The sequence below is a fragment of the Phyllobates terribilis genome, unplaced genomic scaffold, assembly GCF_046119375.1.
Source record: "Phyllobates terribilis strain yellow unplaced genomic scaffold, ASM4611937v1 Scaffold_17__1_contigs__length_24005725, whole genome shotgun sequence".
NCBI classification, from domain to species: Eukaryota; Metazoa; Chordata; class Amphibia; order Anura; family Dendrobatidae; genus Phyllobates; species Phyllobates terribilis.
In genome coordinates this window covers 2,963,692-2,973,083 of record NW_027362777.1, presented here as the reverse complement: position 1 = coordinate 2,973,083, position 9,392 = coordinate 2,963,692, and positions in this window count along the sequence as shown.

Sequence of the window (9,392 nt, the reverse complement as noted above, 5' to 3'; positions counted from 1 at the left end):
CCCTATGCACTGCATGATGGTCCCCACAGCTCACTACACACTGTATGATGGTCCCCACAGCTCCCTATGCACTGCATGATGGTCCCCACAGCTCCCTACGTACTATATGATGTTCCCCACAGCTCCGTATGCACTGTATGATGGTCCCCACAGCTCCCTACACACTATATGATGGTCCCCACAGATCCCTATACACTGTATGATAATCCCCATAGCTCCCTATACCCTGTATGATGGTCCCCACAGCTCCGTATGCACTGCATAATGGTCCCCACAGCTCCCTATGCCCTGTATGATGGTACCCACAGTTCCATATGCACTGTATGATGGTCCCCACAGCTACCTATGCACTGTATGATGGTCCCCACAGCTATCTACGCTCTGCATGATGGAACCCACAGCTCCCTATGCACTGTATGATGGTCCCCACAGCTATCTACGCTCTGTATAATGGTCCCCACAGCTCACTATGCAGTGTATGATGGTCCCCACAGCTCCTTAGATACTGTATGATGGTCCTCATACTTCCCTATACATTGTATGATGGTCCCCACAGCCCCCTACACACTGTATGATGGTCCCCACAGCTCCCTAGACACTGTATGATGGTCCCCACAGCTCCCTAGACACTGTATGATGGTCCCCACAGCTCCCTATGCTCTGTATGATGGTCCCCACAGCTCCCTATGCTCTGTATGATGGTCCCCACAGTGCCCTATGCACTGTATGATGGTCTTCACAGCTCCCTAAGCATTGTATGATGGTCTCCACAGCTCCCTATGCATTGTATGATGGTCCTCATAGCTCTCTACGCACTGTATGATGGTCCCCGCAGCTCCTTAAGCACTGTATGATGGTACCCACGGCTCCTTATACACTGTATGATGGTCCCCACGGCTCTTTATGTACTGTATGATGGTCCCTGCAGCTCCCTACGCTCGGTGTGATGGTCCCCACAGCTCTCTATGCACTGCATAATGGTCCCCACACCTCCCTATGCCCTGTATGATGGTCCCCACATCTCCCTATGCACTGTATGATGGTCCCCACAGCTCCTTAGGCACTGTATGATGGTCCCCACAGCTATCTATGCACTGCATAATGGTCCCCACAGCTCCCTATGCACTGCATAATGGACACCACAGCTCCCTATGCACTGCATAATGGTCCCCACAGCTCCCTATGCCCTGTATGATGGTCCCCACAGCTCCCTATGCACTGCATAATGGTCCCCACAGCTCTCTATGCACTGCATAATGGTCCCCATAGCTCCCTATGCACTGTATGACGGTCTCCACAGCTCCCTATGCATTGTCTGATGGTCCCCACAGCTCCCTATGCCCTGTATGGTGGTCCCCACAGCTCCCTATGCACTGTATGATGGTCTCCACAGCTCCCTATGCTCTGTATGATGGTCCCCACAGCTCCCTATGCACTGCATATGGTCCCCACAGCTCCTTATGCACTGTATGATGGTCTCTACAACTCCTTATAACTGGCATGATGGTCCCTACAACTTCCTATATCCTGTATAATGGCCCTCACAGCCCCATATATACAGTACTGTATGATGGCCCCCGCAGCTCAATATATATTGTATGATGGCCCCCACACCCACTTGTACACTATATTATGGCCCCTACAGCTCCCTTTATACTGTATGATGGCCCCACAGCCCCTTATAAACTGTATTCTGGCACCCACTCCCCATTTTATATAATATGATGGTCCCACTGCCCCTCATATATAGCATGATGACTCCCATAGCCCCTTATAGTATGATGGCACCCACACCCCTTATATATACAGGTGCATCTCACTAAATTAGAATATCATCAAAAAGTTTATTTATTTTAGTTCTTCAATGCTGAAAATGAAACTCATATATTATATAAAGTCATTACAATCAAAGTGATCTATTTCAAGTGTTTATTTCTGTTAATGTTGATGATTATGGCAGGGGCGCACATAGAAATCATGAGAGCCCATAGCAGAAGCTCTAATTGGACCCCCCCCCCACCAAAAAAAAATAAAGAAATATGTGTCTGTGTCACAGAAGAGCCGATCTCACAACTTTCCAGCCTTTACTTCGCTTTTCTAATGTTCCTCCTACTGAAGTCCTAGATCCCTCTTTCATTGCCCCCATGAAGTATGATGCCAATAAAAGTGCCCCCCAAACACAGTATGATACCCCCATGGTGCATTCCTCCACATTAGCCTCTGCATGAACAGTATAATGACCTTATTGTACCCCACTTCAACTCCCAAGGCAAAGTATGGTGACCCTAACACAGTATGATTCCCCCAACTGTGACTCCCACACAGCCCTCCATACAGTATAATGGCCTACATACAGTATAATGGCCCACACTAGCCCTCCAAACAGTATAATGGCCCCACACAGCCCTCCAAACAGTATGATGGACCCCACACAAACCTTCACACCGTATAATTGCTTTCATACAGTATAACGGCCCCCCACATAGCCCTCAAAATATCATAATGGCCCCACATAGACTTCCATATAGTATAATATGCCACCCATAATCCTCCATATAGTATAATGCACCCTCCAAAATCCTCCATATAGTATAATGCACCCCCCATAATCCTCCATATAGTATAATGAACTTCCCATGGTCCTTGATAGAATATAATGCACTCCCCATAGTCCTCCATACAGTATATTTCACACCCCAAAGGGTAAAATGCAGCCCCCATATAGTATAATGCACCACACAGTCCTGCAGTATTATGGGCACCACGTACTCACTGATTTTAAAATACTGTATGTTTTAAATAAGAAGACCCGAGTATAAGCCGAGGCCCCTAATTTTACCACAAAAAAACTGGGAAAAAGTATTGAGTTGAGTATAAGCCTAGGGTGGGAAATGCAGCAGCTACTGGAAAATTTCACCATCCTGGTATGTATGGCACCCCTCATCCCCCAGTCCTGGTACATATGGCACCCCTCATCCCCCAATCCTGGTATGCATGGCCCCCTCATCCCCCAATCCTGGTATGTATGGCCTCCTCATCCACAAATCTTGGTATCTGTGGCCTCCCCATCCCCCAATCTTGGTATGTGTGGCCTCCTCATCCCCCAATCCTGGTATGTATGGCCTCCTCATCCCCCAATCCTGGTATGTGTGGCCTCCTCATCCCCCAATCCTGGTATGTGTGGCCTTCTCATTCCCCAATCCCCTGGTATGTGTGGCCCCCTCATCCCCCCAATCCTGGTATGTATGGCCTCCTCATCCACCAATCTTGGTATCTGTGGCCTCCTCATCCCCCAATCTTGGTATGTGTGGCCTCCTCATCCCCCAATCCTGGTATGTGGGGCCTCTTCACCCCCCCAATCCTGGTATGTGTGGCCCCATCACTGCACACTGTCTGTCATCACTGTATTCCTGTGACAGCCAGACTGTTGCTAGTGTTCATAGCAGACCGTGATCTCTGCTATATATAGCAATGCTGTATATAGCACAAGCAATCAGATGATTGCAGGTTCAAGCCCCCTAAAGAGACGAACAAATACAGTGAAAAGTAAGAAAAAAAATGAAAAAAGTATAAAAGTTCAAATCATCCCAGTTTTCCCCCCATTAAAAATTAAGAAATATAAAACATTTAAAAAATACACATATTTGGTATCGCTGCGTTTGAAAAAGTCAGATCCATCAAAATATAAAATAAATTAATCCATTTAGTAAACGACGTAACTAGAAAATTACATAAAATGCCAGAATTACAGATTTTCAGTCGTTGCAACAAGAAAAAAATATATAATAACAGACAATCAAAACATTGTATATACCCCAAAATGATATCAATATAACCATCACTTTGTGGTGCAAAAAACTAGCCCTCACGCAGCCCCATTCCCGAAAAATGAAAACGCCGCGGCTTTCGGATCTCGGAAAGTGGCGACACAAGCAAATTATTTTTATTATTTTTTTTTACAAATTTCTGAATTTTTTTTTCATCACTTAAATATAAATCCTATAAATCGTCACTTAAGTAGAACAGATGAAGCTTTACTACCTCCTGCTCCAGGTCCAGCACTTCACCGCTGCCGCTGATCTTTAGTCACTGGCTTCAAGGGTGACATCATGACTGCAGCTCTGCAGCCAATCACTTGGCTCAGTGGCCCACGCTGACAGAGCTTCTAAGCTCAGTGATTGACTGCAGCAATGATGTATGCTGAAGTTGAGCCATCACCCCTGCAGCCAGTCACAATAGAGCACAGGAAGCGCTGAAGATCCAGAGCTGGAGCAGCAGGAGAAAGTAAAGCTCTGTGTGTTTTCTCTACCACTGGGAACCTCCTATATATTACATAAAAACATTCCTGAAAACCCCTTTAATCTGACTTTATAGAAAAAGTCTATATCCGGCTACTGTCCTCCCCTCATGAATCACAAAATATGCCAAGTGTGAACAACTCCTGTCCCCAAATGAGGACTTGCAGGCGATCAGTTGATAGTCGGGGGTCTGGCAGTGAACCCCCTCAGCAATCAGCTGTGTTTTGCTGGACGTAGCGGCCTCTCCAGGACACATGTGGTATTACATGGTGCTCTTTCAGAATAATATGTAATATGTAATACATGATATCTTGAAGTCTTCCAGAAGAAGATATTGGCAGACAGGTAATGACTTATTACCTACCAGCCATTGTCTCCTTTATCACTCGCTACTTCTTATACACATTTGGATGATTTCACATCTTCATTGGAAGCCGTATTAGGAACCTCCATCGCAGATTTTATCATACAGGACGAGTTCTCAGCCATCAGCTATTTGGCCATTGTTCACATGACGTAAGCATATGTTATATACAGCGATATGCAGCAGGATACACGAGATCCAGGGAAATATCCAATCGCCAGAAATGGGGTCAGGAATGGTATGTGTGGCCTTCTCATCCCCCAATCCTGGTATGTGTGGCCCCCTCATCCCCCAATCCTGGTATGCATGGCCCCCTCATCCCCCAATCCTGGTATGTATGGCCTCCTCACCCCCCAATCCTGGTATGTGTGGCTCCATCACTGCACACACAAAAAATAAACACTTATACTCACCTTCCTTCCTCACCTCTGCTCCAGAGCTGCTGTCTTCTGTCTGCCAGCAGCTCATGTTGGTATCTGAGCAGCGCGCGCTCTCAGTTGTCGAGGTGAGCTGCTGCTGCTGCCGGCATATTCACTTCTCTCCACGCCGGGACTATGAGCGTTGACAAGCGTGAATATGCATTCTCTTTAGTAGCGGGCACTGTAAGCAGGAGCCACGGCTCAGCGCTCCTCCGTGCCCGCTACTAAAGAGAATGAATATTCCCTCTTCTCCACGCCCATGGAAGTGGAGAAGAGGGAATATTCATGTCCCTTTAGCAGCAGGCACACGTGGTAGCTACAGCAGCCGCTACTGCGTGTACCCGCTCCTCCGCCGCCGCAGCCTGCCACCCCCCCCCCCAATACTCACCTATCCTCCTCGCTCCCCCAAGGCTCACGGGCCCCATAGCAGTGGTGTGGCCTGCCACCATTGGCGGTACGTCACTGATTATGGCTTACAGCCAATGAAATCACAAAAGTCATTATCTCAGTAAATTAGAATACTTTATAACATCAGCCTGAAAAATGTTTTTAAAATCCGAAATGTTGGCCTACTGAAATGTATGTTCAGTAAATGCGCTCAATACTTGGTCAGGGCTCCTTTTGCATCAATTACTGCATCAATGCGGCGTGGCATGGAGGCGATCAGCCTGTGGCACTGCTGAGGTGTTATGGAAGCCCAGGTGGCTTTGATAGCAGCCTTCAGCTCGTCTGCTTTGTTGGGTTTGGTGTCTCATCTTCCTCTTGACAATACCCCATAGATTCTCTATAATAGATTCTCTATGGGGTTAAGGTCATTTGAGTTTGCTGACCAATTAAGCACAGTGATACTGTTGTGTGTAAACCAGGTATTGGTACTTTTGGCAGTGTGGACAGGGGCCAAGTCCTGCTGGAGAATGAAATTTCCATCTCCAAAAAGCTTCTCGGCAGAGGGAAGCATGAAGTGCTGTAAAATTTCCTGGTAGACGGCTGCGCTGCCTTAGGTGTTGATAAAACACAGTGGACCTCCACCAGCAGATGACATGGCTCCCCAAACCATCACTGATTGTGGAAACTTCACACTAGACCTCCAGCAGCTTGGTTTGTGGCCTCTCCACTCTTCCTCCAGACTCTGGGACCTTGATTTCCAAAGGAAAATTGGAACTCTGGGACCTTGTGGATGGTGTCAATGACTGCCTTCTTGGCATTTGTCAAGTCAGCAGTCTTCCCCATGATTGTGGAGCCTACTGAAACAGACTATGGGACATTTTTAAACACTTAGGAAGCCGTTGCAGGTGTTTTTTGTTCATTATTCTAATTTACTGAGATAATAACTTTAGTGTTTTCATTGGCTGTAAGCCATAATCCTCTACATTAACAGAAATAAACACTAGAAATAGATCACTCTGTCTGTAATGACTCTATATAATATATGAGTTTCACTTTTTGTATTGAAGAACTCAAATAAATTAACTTTTTGATGATATTGTAATTTAGTGAGATGCACCTGCATATGATGACTGTTGCCCCCAGTGGAATATATGCGGTGTCTATTTTGGGATATTTTAGTACACCCATGATGATACTATAGACAGCAATTATACCTGGATTGGCCCCTTCCTTGCGTGCCGTGCTTTTTTTGGCTTACATGTCTAACAATCACATATGTGTTGTGTCCCTTCCCCCATCATCCTATTCTTCTATTGCTGAATAAATATGATAGATTTTATACTCCCTGGACTCCTTTGATGGTCTTTTACCCTGCGGGGTCTTCTTTCATATATGGACTCACTATGTGGTGGTGATGGTAGAGGACATTGTGTAGCAGGATCATTTTGGCCTTGTATAGTAGTAATTTTGGGAATATTGGTCTTTGTATAGTGTATATAGCAGCAGTGGTATACTGTAATTATATATGTATAAATCCTCTTTTAAGTGGCAGGGAGGTTATATGGGGAAACATGTACTTTGGGGCTGGGGTCCCTGATCTCTTAGGACCCCAGCAACGCTCCTGCACTGGGGAAAAGCAGGGTCTGGAGGCCACTTTAATATGATCATTTTATGGATATGACACCAAAGAAACTAATGAAGTGCTTTGCAAAGTGCCATAATTTTCACAATTCTGAAAACAAATTGTAAGTTTAGTTCCACTATAAGTGATCTTAATTCTGTTATGAGAGCTAACCTTCTGAGACAATTTATCAATGCGCTGTGTGAATTGTCACATTAAGCTTTGCTACATCTATACATAGTGAAGTTCAGGATCAAAATGCTGCAGGTCCCATCACTTCTACATAACAATCCCATGGAAATAAAGCCGATCATTTTATCAGATGGGATCATTAGAACTTACCTGGTTGGATCCTTTGTTTCTGGTGGTTTCTTTCCCAGGTCGTCATTAAGGCCCTTTACAATAAGCTCCAAAAACTCATCGGACTTTCTGAATCTTTCAAGCGTTTTCTCCATCACAGAAAGGACAGAAAGGAGGCGCTTATCCTGGCAGAGGAGAATCAGAGATATATTGTTCTACATCTTCCAGATGTTTGGATTTATTACAGACTAATGATTAATCTCGCATGAAGAATGATAATATTATAACAGATCACAATTTTGGGGTAAAATTATTCAATTTTAAAAATATATATATATATATAGCAATTACATTATTCTGACAAGAGCAATTTTTTGTTTTTTTCCTCCCTTTTTCCCAAAAAATATAACTTTGTTTTTTCATTAACAGACGGAGGGCTTGTGTTTTGTGGGACTAGTTGTTCTTTGGAATGAGAACATTCAATTTAGCACATAAAGTATTGAAAAATGGGGGAAAAACTCAAAGTAAGGTTATTATTTTTGTTTTCGTTACAGCATTGACCTGACGTGTAATAGATTTATATGTAATGAAAGATTGTACTTATGTCAATGCAGCAGAAACAAATATTGTTTTACGCTTTTTCTTTTTTATAGTTGGCCAGAAAACCGCAGAACCTTAAGCAGAAAATGACACGAATGAGAACATCGGCCCGGCTTGTACCGGATCCGGGGGTGTTACGTACAAGGCGAAGCTCCCAGAATAAGGATTTGCTTCATTTTGGTGCAGAGTTTCTAGTAGTTTCTGGTTACTACTGTTACAGGCAGATGCCGTCTGCATAATACAGCCAGCACCGCCTCAACCCCCTCCATGCATGTGGACCCCAGCACAAACACTCAGGTCCATCCTTTTATGCTAAGACATTAGTAATTCTACAATTATCACACACAACTTATATACAGAAACCTCCCAACTGTCCCCGATCCAATGGGACTGTCCGGCTGTCGCTGGAGGTCGGGGCTGTGTCCTGACGAGCTGTGTTCTGTCAGGACAGTCTGTGTAGTACAAGAACGTCTCATGCCGAGCTGCTGTGATCGCTCCTGGAGAGGGGCAGCATCCGCTCCGCACGCCTCGTACACGCCCGGCTCCGCTCCGCACACCTCGCACACACACGGCTCCGCTCCGCACACCTCGTACACGCCCGGCTCCGCTCCATACACCTCGTACACACGCGGCTCCGCTCCGCACGCCTCATACACTCCCGGCTCCGCTCCGCAGGCCTCGTACACGCCCGGCTCCGCTTCGTACACCTCGTACACACACGGCTCCGCTCCGTACGCCGCGTACACGCCCGGCTCCGCTCCGTACACCTCATACACGCGCTGCTCCGCTCCGCACGCCTCGTACACGCCCGGCTCCGCTCCGCACACCTCGTACACTCGCTGCTCCGCTCCGCACGCCTCGTACACACCAGGCTCCGCTCCGCACGCCTCGTACACACGCGGCTCCGCTCCGTACGCCTCGTACACGCGGCTCCGCTCCGTACGCCTCGTACACGCGGCTCCGCTCCGTACGCCTCGTACACGCGGCTCCGCTCCGTACGCCTCGTACACGCGGCTCCGCTCCGTACGCCTCGTACACGCGCGGCTCCGCTCCGTACACCTCGTACACGCGCGGCACCGCTCCGTACACCTCGTACACGCGCGGCACCGCTCCGTATACCTCGTACACGCGCGGCTCTGTTCCGTACACCTCGTACACGCGCGGCTCTGCTCCGTACACATCGTACACGCGCGGCACCGCTCCGTATACCTCGTACACACGCGGCTCTGCTCCGTACACCTCGTACACACGCGGCTCTGCTCCGTACACCTCGTACACACGCGGCTCTGCTCCGTACACCTCGTACACACGCGGCTCTGCTCCGTACACCTCGTACACACGCGGCTCTGCTCCGTACACCTCGTACACACGCGGCTCTGCTCCGTACACCTCGTACACACGCG